The following is a 12,951-nucleotide window of genomic DNA, read 5'->3' as shown; positions in this document are numbered from 1 at the left end:
TGGGCTAATTCTTGACTCATTGTCCTATTCTCTTTCAGTTTACTATTCAAAAGTTATGATTTTTACTATGAAGCCTCGTATACAAGTACTCGTATTTATGCGTTATGTGGACACAAAGGTAGCTTGTTGGTCTCGGGTATGGTTCTCGCTTTGAATGCAAGAAGTTCCGGATTCCAAGCCCGGTCGTTTTTTTTTCTGGGATGAGTCGGCCATCATGAGGACAATACACGAAGACTCCTGCGACCTGAGTTGTATTCATCTCAATAGATTGTTAGAGTGTGTGGTGAGTCAAGTTAGAAATGTCCTTAAATATTGGTTCCCATATAATTGTTTTTGTTATAGAAAAGTGATATTGCTGTTCGTACAAGTCTATAACCATGCATTTTCAAACCAACATCTTGGATTAAGAGCAATTTCAAAACTTTTTTGTGCCAAAAATGCTCATTATCTCTCAGCAAAATTACATCTCATGAGATAATCGAAGTGTTGATTGAACCTCATTTTCATACATTATTCACTGCTTGAGGATGAGTGGCTCGTTGGTCTAGGGGTATGATTCTCGCTTCGGGTGCGAGAGGTCCCGGGTTCAAATCCCGGACGAGCCCAAGCACCATTTTCTTGGGGATTGGTCATTTTTGAACTGGCCCTGGCTTTTATCTTCACAACTTTTGCTGCACAGCATGTTGAGGTATGGTCAATCAATGCTATCAATGACATAGCGTAGGGACTCCTTCGTTCATCCATAAATTAGCAATCATGATAATATCTTGACACCAATGATGATGCCATGATTAAAATCTAAATTGGTGTAAAATAAGCAATTCACGAAATCGCATCATTGAAATGGATTTTAGCCTGACTAAATCTGGGCAAAGTCATATTGCTGTTCGTACAAGTCTATATCCATGCATTTTCAACCAATATCTTGCATTAAAAACATTGTCAAAACTTATTTGTGCCAAAAATGTTCATTATCTCTCAGCAAAGTTACATCTCATGAGATAATCGAAGTGTTGATTGAACCTCATTTTCAAACATTATTCACTGGTTGAAGATGAGTGGCTCGTTGGTCTAGGGGTATGATTCTCGCTTAGGGTGCGAGAGGTCCCGGGTTCAAATCCCGGACGAGCCCAAGCGCCATTTTCTTTGGTATTGGTCGACAAAAACCCAAGTCAATTTTGAACTGGCCCTGGCTTTTATCTTCACAACTTTTGCTGCACAGCATGTTGAGGTATGGTCAATCAATACTATCAATGACATGGCGTCGGGACTCCTTCGTTCATCAATAAATTAGCAATTGCCTTTATATCATGATAATAACTTGACACCAGTGATGATATCATGATTAAAATCTAAATTAGTGTAAAATAAGCAATTCAAGAAATCGCGTCTTTGAAAGGGTTTGTGCCTGACTCCATCTGGGCAAATTCTTGACTCATTGTCTTATTCTCTGTCAATTTACTATTCAAAAGTCATGCTTTTTAATGAAGCCTCGTATACAAGTATTCGTATTCATGCGTCATGTGGACGCAAAGGTTGCTTGTTGGTCTAGGGGTATGGTTTTCGCTTTGGATGCAAGAAGTTCCGAATTCCAAGCCCGGAAGTTTTATTTTTCTGGGATGAGTAGACAATTATAAGGACAATACACGAGGACTCCTGCGACCTGAATTGTATTCATCTCAATAGAGTGTTAGAGTGTGTGGTGAGTAAAGTTAGAAATGTCCTTACATATTGGTTCCCATATCATTGTCTTTGTTATAGCAAAGTCATTTTGCTGTTCGTACAAGTCTATAACCATGCATTTTCAAACCAACATCTTAGTATTAAGAACACTTTCAAAACATATTTGTGCCAAAAATGCTAATTATCTCTCAGCAAAGTTACATCTCATGAGATAATCTAAGTGTTCATTGAACCTCATTTTCAAACATTATTCACTGGTTGAAGATGAGTGGCTCGTTGGTCTAGGGGTATGATTCTCGCTTAGGGTGCGAGAGGTCCCGGGTTCAAATCCCGGACGAGCCCAAGCACCATTTTCTTGGCGATTGGTCATTTTTGAACTGGCCCTGGCTTTTATCTTCACAACTTTTGCTGCACATTATGCTGAGGTATGGGCAATCAATGCTATCAATCACATAGCGTAGGGACTCCGTTCATCCATAAATTAGCAATCATGATAATTTATTGACACCAATGATGATACCATGATTAAAATCAAAATTGGTGTAAAATAAGCAATTCACGAAATCGCATCATTGAAATGGTTTGTGCCTGACTCAATCTGGGCTAATTCTTGACTCATTGTCCTATTCTCTTTCAGTTTACTATTCAAAAGTTATGATTTTTATATGAAGCCTCGTATACAAGTACTCGTATTTATGCGTTATGTGGACACAAAGGTAGCTTGTTGGTCTCGGGTATGGTTCTCGCTTTGAATGCAAGAAGTTCCGGATTCCAAGCCCGGTCGTTTTTTTTTCTGGGATGAGTCGGCCATCATGAGGACAATACACGAAGACTCCTGCGACCTGAGTTGTATTCATCTCAATAGATTGTTAGAGTGTGTGGTGAGTCAAGTTAGAAATGTCCTTAAATATTGGTTCCCATATAATTGTTTTTGTTATAGAAAAGTGATATTGCTGTTCGTACAAGTCTATAACCATGCATTTTCAAACCAACATCTTGGATTAAGAGCAATTTCAAAACTTTTTTGTGCCAAAAATGCTCATTATCTCTCAGCAAAATTACATCTCATGAGATAATCGAAGTGTTGATTGAACCTCATTTTCATACATTATTCACTGCTTGAGGATGAGTGGCTCGTTGGTCTAGGGGTATGATTCTCGCTTCGGGTGCGAGAGGTCCCGGGTTCAAATCCCGGACGAGCCCAAGCACCATTTTCTTGGGGATTGGTCATTTTTGAACTGGCCCTGGCTTTTATCTTCACAACTTTTGCTGCACAGCATGTTGAGGTATGGTCAATCAATGCTATCAATGACATAGCGTAGGGACTCCTTCGTTCATCCATAAATTAGCAATCATGATAATATCTTGACACCAATGATGATGCCATGATTAAAATCTAAATTGGTGTAAAATAAGCAATTCACGAAATCGCATCATTGAAATGGTTTTTAGCCTGACTAAATCTGGGCAAAGTCATATTGCTGTTCGTACAAGTCTATATCCATGCATTTTCAACCAATATCTTGCATTAAAACATTGTCAAAACTTATTTGTGCCAAAAATGTTCATTATCTCTCAGCAAAGTTACATCTCATGAGATAATCGAAGTGTTGATTGAACCTCATTTTCAAACATTATTCACTGGTTGAAGATGAGTGGGTCGTTGGTCTAGGGGTATGATTCTCGCTTAGGGTGGGAGAGGTCTCGGGTTCAAATCCCGGACGAGCCCAAGCGCCGTTTTCTTTGGTATTGGTTGACAAAAACCCAAGTCAATTTTGAACTGGCCCTGGCTTTTATCTTCACAACTTTTGCTGCACAGCATGTTGAGGTATGGTCAATCAATACTATCAATGACATGGCGTCGGGACTCCTTCGTTCATCAATAAATTAGCAATTGCCTTTATATCATGATAATAAATTGACACCAGTGATGATATCATGATTAAAATCTAAATTAGTGTAAAATAAGCAATTCAAGAAATCGCGTCTTTGAAAGGGTTTGTGCCTGACTCCATCTGGGCAAATTCTTGACTCATTGTCCTATTCTCTGTCAATTTACTATTCAAAAGTCATGCTTTTTAATGAAGCCTCGTATACAAGTATTCGTATTCATGCGTCATGTGGACGCAAAGGTTGCTTGTTGGTCTAGGGGTATGGTTTTCGCTTTGGATGCAAGAAGTTCCGAATTCCAAGCCCGGAAGTTTTATTTTTCTGGGATGAGTAGACAATTATGAGGACAATACACGAGGACTCCTGCGACCTGAATTGTATTCATCTCAATAGAGTGTTAGAGTGTGTGGTGAGTAAAGTTAGAAATGTCCTTACATATTGGTTCCCATATCATTGTCTTTGTTATAGCAAAGTCATTTTGCTGTTCGTACAAGTCTATAACCATGCATTTTCAAACCAACATCTTAGTATTAAGAACACTTTCAAAACATATTTGGGCCAAAAATGCTAATTATCTCTCAGCAAAGTTATATCTCATGAGATAATCTAAGTGTTCATTGAACCTCATTTTCAAACATTATTCACTGGTTGAAGATGAGTGGCTCGTTGGTCTAGGGGTATAATTCTCGCTTAGGGTGCGAGAGGTCCCGGGTTCAAATCCCGGACGAGCCCAAGCACCATTTTCTTGGCGATTGGTCATTTTTGAACTGGCCCTGGCTTTTATCTTCACAACTTTTGCTGCACATTATGCTGAGGTATGGGCAATCAATGCTATCAATCACATAGCGTAGGGACTCCGTTCATCCATAAATTAGCAATCATGATAATTTATTGACACCAATGATGATACCATGATTAAAATCAAAATTGGTGTAAAATAAGCAATTCACGAAATCGCATCATTGAAAGGGTTTGTGCCTGACTCAATCTGGGCTAATTCTTGACTCATTGTCCTATTCTCTTTCAGTTTACTATTCAAAAGTTATGATTTTTACATGAAGCCTCGTATACAAGTACTCGTATTTATGCGTTATGTGGACACAAAGGTAGCTTGTTGGTCTCGGGTATGGTTCTCGCTTTGAATGCAAGAAGTTCCGGATTCCAAGCCCGGTCGTTTTTTTTTCTGGGATGAGTCGGCCATCATGAGGACAATACACGAAGACTCCTGCGACCTGAGTTGTATTCATCTCAATAGATTGTTAGAGTGTGTGGTGAGTCAAGTTAGAAATGTCCTTAAATATTGGTTCCCATATAATTGTTTTTGTTATAGAAAAGTGATATTGCTGTTCGTACAAGTCTATAACCATGCATTTTCAAACCAACATCTTGGATTAAGAGCAATTTCAAAACTTTTTTGTGCCAAAAATGCTCATTATCTCTCAGCAAAATTACATCTCATGAGATAATCGAAGTGTTGATTGAACCTCATTTTCATACATTATTCACTGCTTTAGGATGAGTGGCTCGTTGGTCTAGGGGTATGATTCTCGCTTCGGGTGCGAGAGGTCCCGGGTTCAAATCCCGGACGAGCCCAAGCACCATTTTCTTGGGGATTGGTCATTTTTGAACTGGCCCTGGCTTTTATCTTCACAACTTTTGCTGCACAGCATGTTGAGGTATGGTCAATCAATGCTATCAATGACATAGCGTAGGGACTCCTTCGTTCATCCATAAATTAGCAATCATGATAATATCTTGACACCAATGATGATGCCATGATTAAAATCTAAATTGGTGTAAAATAAGCAATTCACGAAATCGCATCATTGAAATGGTTTTTAGCCTGACTAAATCTGGGCAAAGTCATATTGCTGTTCGTACAAGTCTATATCCATGCATTTTCAACCAATATCTTGCATTAAAAACATTGTCAAAACTTATTTGTGGCAAAAATGTTCATTATCTCTCAGCAAAGTTACATCTCATGAGATAATCGAAGTGTTGATTGAACCTCATTTTCAAACATTATTCACTGGTCGAAGATGAGTGGCTCGTTGGTCTAGGGGTATGATTCTCGCTTAGGGTGCGAGAGGTCCCGGGTTCAAATCCCGGACGAGCCCAAGCGCCATTTTCTTTGGTATTGGTCGACAAAAACCCAAGTCAATTTTGAACTGGCCCTGGCTTTTATCTTCACAACTTTTGCTGCACAGCATGTTGAGGTATGGTCAATCAATACTATCAATGACATGGCGTCGGGACTCCTTCGTTCATCAATAAATTAGCAATTGCCTTTATATCATGATAATAACTTGACACCAGTGATGATATCATGATTAAAATCTAAATTAGTGTAAAATAAGCAATTCAAGAAATCGCGTCTTTGAAAGGGTTTGTGCCTGACTCCATCTGGGCAAATTCTTGACTCATTGTCCTATTCTCTGTCAATTTACTATTCAAAAGTCATGCTTTTTAATGAAGCCTCGTATACAAGTGTAATGCGGGCGTAAATGACCTTCCGGATGTGACGTCATGGGGGGGAGGAGTTACGTCACGTGGGGGTAAGGGTTCAGGTATTAAAGGGGGTGAAACCGGAAGAGGAGGAGGAGTGACGGGAGACTGAGCGAGGGTGAGGCCACGTACGGTCGGTACCATCGGCCAGCGGTGACCGACCCCGAGGAAACGGGGAGCTGCGGTGAGACCGCAGCAAGGGCGGCCGGGGAGGCAGCACGGAGAGAGAGAGAGACAGCAGCGGTGGGGCTGCGTCAAGGAGGAGACGGAGACAGCAGCGGTGGGGCTGCATCAAGGAGAGCCAGAAGGCTGCACGCAGAGAGCAGCAGCAGAGCTGCGGTGGGGACGCGAGAAGGCTACAGTAGCTACAGCAGCGACAGCAGCGTCGGCAGCGGAGTGGAGAGTCTCTGGGAGAGAGCCGTGTGGGGGAAGAAACTACGAACCCAAATAAAGGACACCAAGCCAGACACCGTGGTCGAGTCCTTTATTACACAAGTATTCGTATTTATGCGTCATGTGGACGCAAAGGTTGCTTGTTGGTCTAGGGCAGGGGTCTCAAACTCGCGGCCCGCGGGCCAATTGCGGCCCTTGGGACGATATTTTGTGGCCCCCACCTTAATATGAAAGTTTAATGTTAGTGCGGCCCGCGAGTTTTATATTGTAGCAACCCCGCTGTTAGCTGCTGTGTGGGACAATGTTATGATGCTCTGGTTTCCTACTGTGTGCCTGTCCAGTGAATGCAGCATGCATGTGAGTGACATGGGGGGCGGGGTCGTGTGTGTGTGTTTGTGTACGTGTGAGAGTGAGCGAGAGAGAGAGCCGGGAGAGAAAAGAGTGGCTTTGGATGTGCGGAGAGCAGGAGGGTGAAATTCATAGTTTTCCGCCCTCTTTCGCGCAGATCATGATGTATCCAGTGCTTCATTTGTAAATCACAAGGTGCCGGAACGCTAAGTACCTATGACAGCGCAGGTACGACGAGCACAGGTCCCGGAACGCACGTAAAACGACGCTTAAAACAGCACACACATGACACTTACAATGCAGTGGGACTTATTTAGGCTATACTGCAGTGACGGTATCAGTCTTTGTGTCAGTGATTAATAAAGTGGCATCTTGAGCAAAGGCGACTTCTGTGTCCAGCGGAGAAAACGAACGGAACACACACACACACCATTTGTTAAATTGAAGGCAAATTCAAGGGACACCACTGCTCCTTTACGCACACGCTGCGCTGTGAGGTTTTGGGAGCTTCTTTACGCAGACGGATTATTCTAAACCGCAGCAGTTTATAACACGTCATTGAGCTAATATCAATATTTTACAGTCTGGGCTGTTTAACATTATTATTTACACCTGATATGTGTGGATGAATTTGAATGATTTAAATTCCCTCATCCTCTGGTGGTGACATATACGCACCGAGCCACAGACTGTACATGACGATGTGCATAATTATTTTGGTTCATCTTAGAAGTCTGCATTTGTTATTATTTTATGAAATTGTGATGCTGTTGTTAAGAAAGCTTTATATATAACTTATTAGATTATCTTGTTATTGCGTGGCCACAAATTAGTAATTCATCCACCGATGTCAACAGGGGCTCCGTAATTTTCTAGTGATTACATTATATTGTTATATTTTATTTTAATCATTTCTTAAAAAACTTTTTTTAATATTCATATTTTTTTCGATACGAGAGGTACCAAATCTGCTCAAATAAGTCCCGGAACGCAGGCAAGCCAACACGCCGGCACAAAGCACAAAAATGTATAGAAAAATGTGATGATCTGACTGAAGGCAGCGAAAGCCCCGACAGTGGCCAGCAGCATTTGAACCCCGTGGTCACACAATGACGCTGCCTCATATAGTCCTCTCCTCTCCCTCTTTCGGCTCTCCACTGTGCGCGCACCGGAGCGCGTCAAAGCGCAGATCCACAGCTCATCCCGGCTCAGATCCCCGTGCTTTGAACAGAGAAGCGTGTATAGTAGCAGCTGCTACAGCTGTGTCTGCCTGTGACTGGGGTGTGGGGACGAAATCTGATGGGAACGCATTACCCCCCCCCCCCCCCCATAATCTACGCACCTGTTGTTACCGGAAAAAGCGGAAATGACGTACATTTGCGGAAATTACGTCTCCGTGCGTCGCTGGTTGGCTAAACAACTGACTAAAACTTTATTGCGTGAGCGACAGCAAGTGGAATAAATATATATCTTGTCACACAGCCCCAATCATGTATTTTTCAAAGCCTGCAGTGAAAAGAAAGGTTGGTGACGAGCACAGACAATTTCAGTTAAAGTGGGAGATGCAATATTTCTTTGTTGAGCACATGAGCACCCCGACGTGTCTTTTTTGTACAGAAAAAGTTGCGGTGCACAAGGAATACAACCTCAAACGTCATTACTCAACTAGACATGCTGAGGAGTATGCAAAATATCAGGGAGATGAGAGAGCCAACCGGGTTGCCAATCTTAAAACATGTCTACTGAGGCAACAAAATGTCTTCAAGAAAGCAACCAAAGAGAATAATGCAGCAGTCGAAGTAAGCTACGTGATTAGTGAGATGATAGCTAAGGCAGGAAAGCCATTCACAGAAGGCGAGTTTATCAAAAAGTGCATCTTACAGGCTGCAAGTATAGTCTGTCCGGAAAAGAATGGTCAGTTTAGCAACATCAGCCTTTCTGCTAACACCGTGGCAGAGCGCATTTCTGACCTGTCAAGTGACATTTATGATCAACTGCGTGAGAAAGCCAAATTTTTCAATGCATACTCAGTCGCTCTTGACGAGAGTTCAGACATCACTGACACTGCCCAGCTCACAATATATGTCCGTGGTGTTGATGACAATTTTGAAGTGATGGAGGAGTTGCTCACAGTAATTCCAATGCATGGCCACACCACCGCTCAGGAGATATTTTGCCAGCTGTGTGATGCCATTGTGAATGCCGGTTTGCCATGGAAGAAGTTTGTTGGAATAACAACTGACGGAGCGCCATCAATGACAGGGAGGAAAAATGGACTGGTGGCACTTGTTCAAAGAAAACTAGAAGAGGAGGGTGTGGAGGAGGCCATTGCTCTGCACTGCATCATCCATCAGCAGGCCCTTTGCAGCAAATGCCTGAAGTTTGACAATGTGATGTCTGTTGTTGTGAAATGCATCAACCAAATCAGATCCAGGGGCTTAAAGCACCGGATGTTCCGTACTTTTTTAGAGGAAATGGAGTCAGAATATGAGGATGTGCTCTACTTCACCGAGGTACGTTGGCTCAGCAGGGCAAACGTCTTGAAGATATTTTTTGAGTTGAGAGCAGAAGTGAAAGCCTTCATGGAGAAGGATGGGGTGGCTGTTCCTGTGCTAAGTGATCCCAAATGGCTCATGGACTTAGCTTTTCTTGTTGACATCACGCATGAGCTGAATGTACTGAACAACAAGTTACAAGGGCCAGGGGCAGCTCGTCAGTGCTGCCTATGACAACGTGAGAGCATTCTCCACAAAACTTGTGTTATGGAAAGCCCAGCTCTCTCAGACAAACCTTTGCCATTTCCCAGCATGCAAGGCACTCCTGAATGCAGGCACACCATTCAGTGGTGAGAAGTATGTTGCTGCCATTTTGAGGCTACAGGAGGAATTTTATCACAGATTTGCAGACTTCAAGACGCACAGAGCCACTTTTCAATTTTTTGCGGATCCCTTCTCCTTTGATGTGTAAGATGCCCCTCTTGTGCTTCAAATGGAGCTCATTGACCTGCAGTGCAACTCTGACCTCAAAGCCAAGTTCAGGGAGGTGAGTGGAAAAGAAGACAAGCTTGGGCAACTTTTGCGAGAATTGAACCCCAACTTCCCTGAGCTTTCCCGAATGTTCAAGCGGACCATGTGCCTTTTTGGGAGCACATATTTGTGTGAAAAGCACTCCTCCACCTTGAACTTCAATAAGTCCAAGTACAGGTCCAGATTTACTGATGATCATCTTCAAGCCATACTGAGGGTCTCAACTGCTTCCTCTCTCAAGCCAAATGTGGCTCAGCTATGTGGGAGGAAGCGCTGCCAGGTCTCTGGCAGCAAGAAGTAGGCAAGATAAACCATGTTCAGAAGAACCGTTCATGTTTTTCAATATTCTATTCATGTTCAGAAGAACCCATTGAAGTTAAATAACTGTTAGTAATGACATTTGAGAAGTTTTTTTTTTTTGTGGAATACCTGATGCGGCCCAGCCTCACCCAGATACTGCCTCCAGCGGCCCCCAGGTAATTTGAGTTTGAGACCCCTGCCCTAGACCAACGAGCCACTCATCCTCAAGCAGTGAATAATGTATAAAATGAGGTTCAATCAACACTTCGATTATCTCATGAGATGTAACTTTGCTGAGAGATAATGAACATTTTTGACACAAATAAGTTTTCAAAATGTTCTTAATACAAGATGTTGGTTGAAAATGCATGGTTATAGACTTGCACGAAAAGCAATATCACTTTTCTATAACAAAAACAATTATATGGGAACCAATATTTAATGACATTATTAACTTGACTCACCACACACTCTAACAATCTATTGAGTTGAATACAACTGAGGTCGCAGGAGTCTTCGTGTATTGTCCTCATGATGGCCGACTTATCCCAGAAAAATAAAACTACCGGGCTTGGATTCCGGAATTTCTTGCATTCAAAGCGAGAACCATACCCCGAGATCAACAAGCTATCTTTGTGTCCACATAACGCATAAATACGAGTACTTGTGTAATGCGAGCAAGGATTGAGGGGGGCGGAGTCTGGGTCACGTGAGGAGAGGGAGGAGTTAGGGTCACGTGGGGGAGAGGATTTAGGGAGAGAACCGGAAGGGGATCGGGGAGTTGAGACGGAGTGAAACGGGAGGAGGCCACGCTGGGCAGTACGGGGAGGGTGGCGCGATCGCCATGTGTTGGGAGACCTCGGCACCGTCGGCCATCGGTGTCAGGGCGCAGGGGGCTAGCGGGCTGTGGAAGGCTGGCTGCAGAGCGGAGCAGCAGGGTGGCTGCAGAGCGGAGCAGTAGTGTGGCTGCAGAGCGGAGGAGCAGTGTGGCTGCAGAGCAGAGCAGCAGTGTGGCTGCAGGGCGGAGCAGCATTGTGGCTGCAGAGCGGAGCAGCAGTGTGGCTGCAGGGCGGAGCAGCAGTGTGGCTGCAGAACGGAGCAGCAGGGTGGCTGTGGAGTGATCGACGGAGGAGACGCGGGCCTGAGCGAGGACGCCATGGGAGCGAGATTTACACGAACCCAAATTAAGGACAACGGAGATCGACACTGTGAAAGAGTCCTTTATTACACTGGTGTCAGAAGTGAAACGGCATGTCAAAATAGCTCAGAAGAAAGAACGTCACTGCACCATCTTCTGCAGCATCTTCTGAAGACGACCTCCCTCCAGCGGTGGTGCTACCGACAATGGAGGGGGGAAGCGACGCTGGGACGAGCGATGGTCCGGGTGTGCAGGATGTTGCCGCTTCGGTGGGTCCATCCGTGCAAGTGGACGCTGATGAAGGATGGCGACAGGTGGCGGCCCAACTGGAGGCACTTAAGGCGGTGTTGATGCAGTTGTGCGACCTCGTGACGCCGGCGACGACTTTGGGGAGGCCCAGCGGGGAAACAGCGAGCCGGGGCCTTGCCGACGCCGTCAGCCCTCTCCACCATGCGGCACGAAGCCGCCATCTTGGGCGTGGCCGAGGAGGAACGGCGGGAAGCCGCCATCTTATGCCCTCCACCGCGGGGAGCCGCCATCTTGAACACGTTGTGGAGTGATGCCATCTTGTCGCTGCCGCACGAGTCACCATCGACAGAGGACGGCGGAGCAAGGACCCGCAGCCATCATTTAACAACTGTTAAAGAGTTCTCCATCGGCGGAGATTGGAGCGCGTTCGCCTGCCGTTTTCAAGCGGCTGTACAATCTGCCAAATGGACGGACGCGGAGGCCCTGGAAGTCCTACCAACACTTCTCGACGACGAGTCCGTCAGGTTCTTCCGCTCCATCAAGGCCGAAAAGAAGAGGCCGCTACAGGGGGTCTTTGAGGAAATCGCGGATACGTATGAGCCTCCGGATGATGCTCATCGCAGATTCGTACAGCGGCAACGGGCGCCTGAAGAATCGCCGGTGGCATTCCGAGGTGCCGTTCTGGAACTGGCTATGGCCGCATATCCTGAGACGGAGCCTGATTTGTTGGAACCCCTCATATTGCCCATATTGGGCAAGATGCTGGAATTATCTAGAGACTTGGGGATCCCCATGCCGGCCATGATAAGTTGACGTCCCGTGCTGCAGCTAAGTGCTTAGATGCCCAATTTAACCTTCGACGGTGGAAACAGGTGTCAGCTTGGACGGGGGGCCCCATCGTCGAAGGCGGTGCTACAGGATGGGATCCTAAGAAGGCGGTCTACGTTCCTGACGACAAGGGTCCGCAGGAGTTGACGGCCGCCTCCGCTCAGTGGCCTGCTCGAGGGGGAGCGGGGCTGGGGTCCGGGCCGCTGACGCGGGAGCGTCGGGACAGAGGGGGTGCCGCGCGCCAAAACGACGTGGAGTGTTTCCGCTGCGGCCGTAAGGGCCACTTCGCCAGGGATTGTTGGGCTCGCATCCCGGGGCCGCCCCAGCAGGAGGCCTCGGCCACGGACGTGACGCGAAATGACCATCCAGGACAGGCAAGTCGGTGCGCATCAGACACCCGGCAAGGCCTGTCACCTCATGCATCACCATCGCCGCGCGGTCCGTGTGTCGTTAACAACGGGGGGCTGCCGATTGACCCGTGTCGCTCGCTGACGCAGTGGCGGAGATTGGCATGGAGGGTGGTTGTGGCCGCTACTGGGTCGTCCACTGTGCCTGGTTCTATTCAGGGGGTCGAGGTGCGTATTTTGG

General features: G+C 45.5%; 7 non-coding genes across 7 annotated transcripts; all 7 read left to right on the top strand.

Moving 5' to 3' along the window:
- The first annotated feature begins 533 nt into the window (after positions 1-533).
- On the top strand, positions 534-605 carry TRNAP-CGG (transfer RNA proline (anticodon CGG)). Its single transcript has one exon. It is a non-coding gene; the product is annotated as a tRNA-Pro (tRNA).
- Positions 606-1,060: 455 nt separating this feature from the next.
- Positions 1,061-1,132, top strand: TRNAP-AGG (transfer RNA proline (anticodon AGG)). Its single transcript has one exon. It is a non-coding gene; the product is annotated as a tRNA-Pro (tRNA).
- Positions 1,133-1,953: 821 nt separating this feature from the next.
- TRNAP-AGG (transfer RNA proline (anticodon AGG)) lies at positions 1,954-2,025 on the top strand. The gene has a single exon. It is a non-coding gene; the product is annotated as a tRNA-Pro (tRNA).
- Positions 2,026-2,814: 789 nt separating this feature from the next.
- TRNAP-CGG (transfer RNA proline (anticodon CGG)) lies at positions 2,815-2,886 on the top strand. Its single transcript has one exon. It is a non-coding gene; the product is annotated as a tRNA-Pro (tRNA).
- A 1,347-nt stretch (positions 2,887-4,233) lies between these two features.
- TRNAP-AGG (transfer RNA proline (anticodon AGG)) lies at positions 4,234-4,305 on the top strand. Its single transcript has one exon. It is a non-coding gene; the product is annotated as a tRNA-Pro (tRNA).
- A 789-nt stretch (positions 4,306-5,094) lies between these two features.
- On the top strand, positions 5,095-5,166 carry TRNAP-CGG (transfer RNA proline (anticodon CGG)). The gene has a single exon. It is a non-coding gene; the product is annotated as a tRNA-Pro (tRNA).
- Positions 5,167-5,621: 455 nt separating this feature from the next.
- Positions 5,622-5,693, top strand: TRNAP-AGG (transfer RNA proline (anticodon AGG)). Its single transcript has one exon. It is a non-coding gene; the product is annotated as a tRNA-Pro (tRNA).
- Positions 5,694-12,951: the final 7,258 nt, after the last annotated feature.

Source organism: Lethenteron reissneri, chromosome 39, assembly GCF_015708825.2.
Source record: "Lethenteron reissneri isolate LAM-NWPU_2019-01 chromosome 39, ASM1570882v1, whole genome shotgun sequence".
NCBI lineage: Eukaryota > Metazoa > Chordata > Hyperoartia > Petromyzontiformes > Petromyzontidae > Lethenteron > Lethenteron reissneri.
The sequence above is the reverse complement of the archived record's forward strand: the minus strand, read 5'-3'. Positions and strand labels throughout refer to the sequence as shown.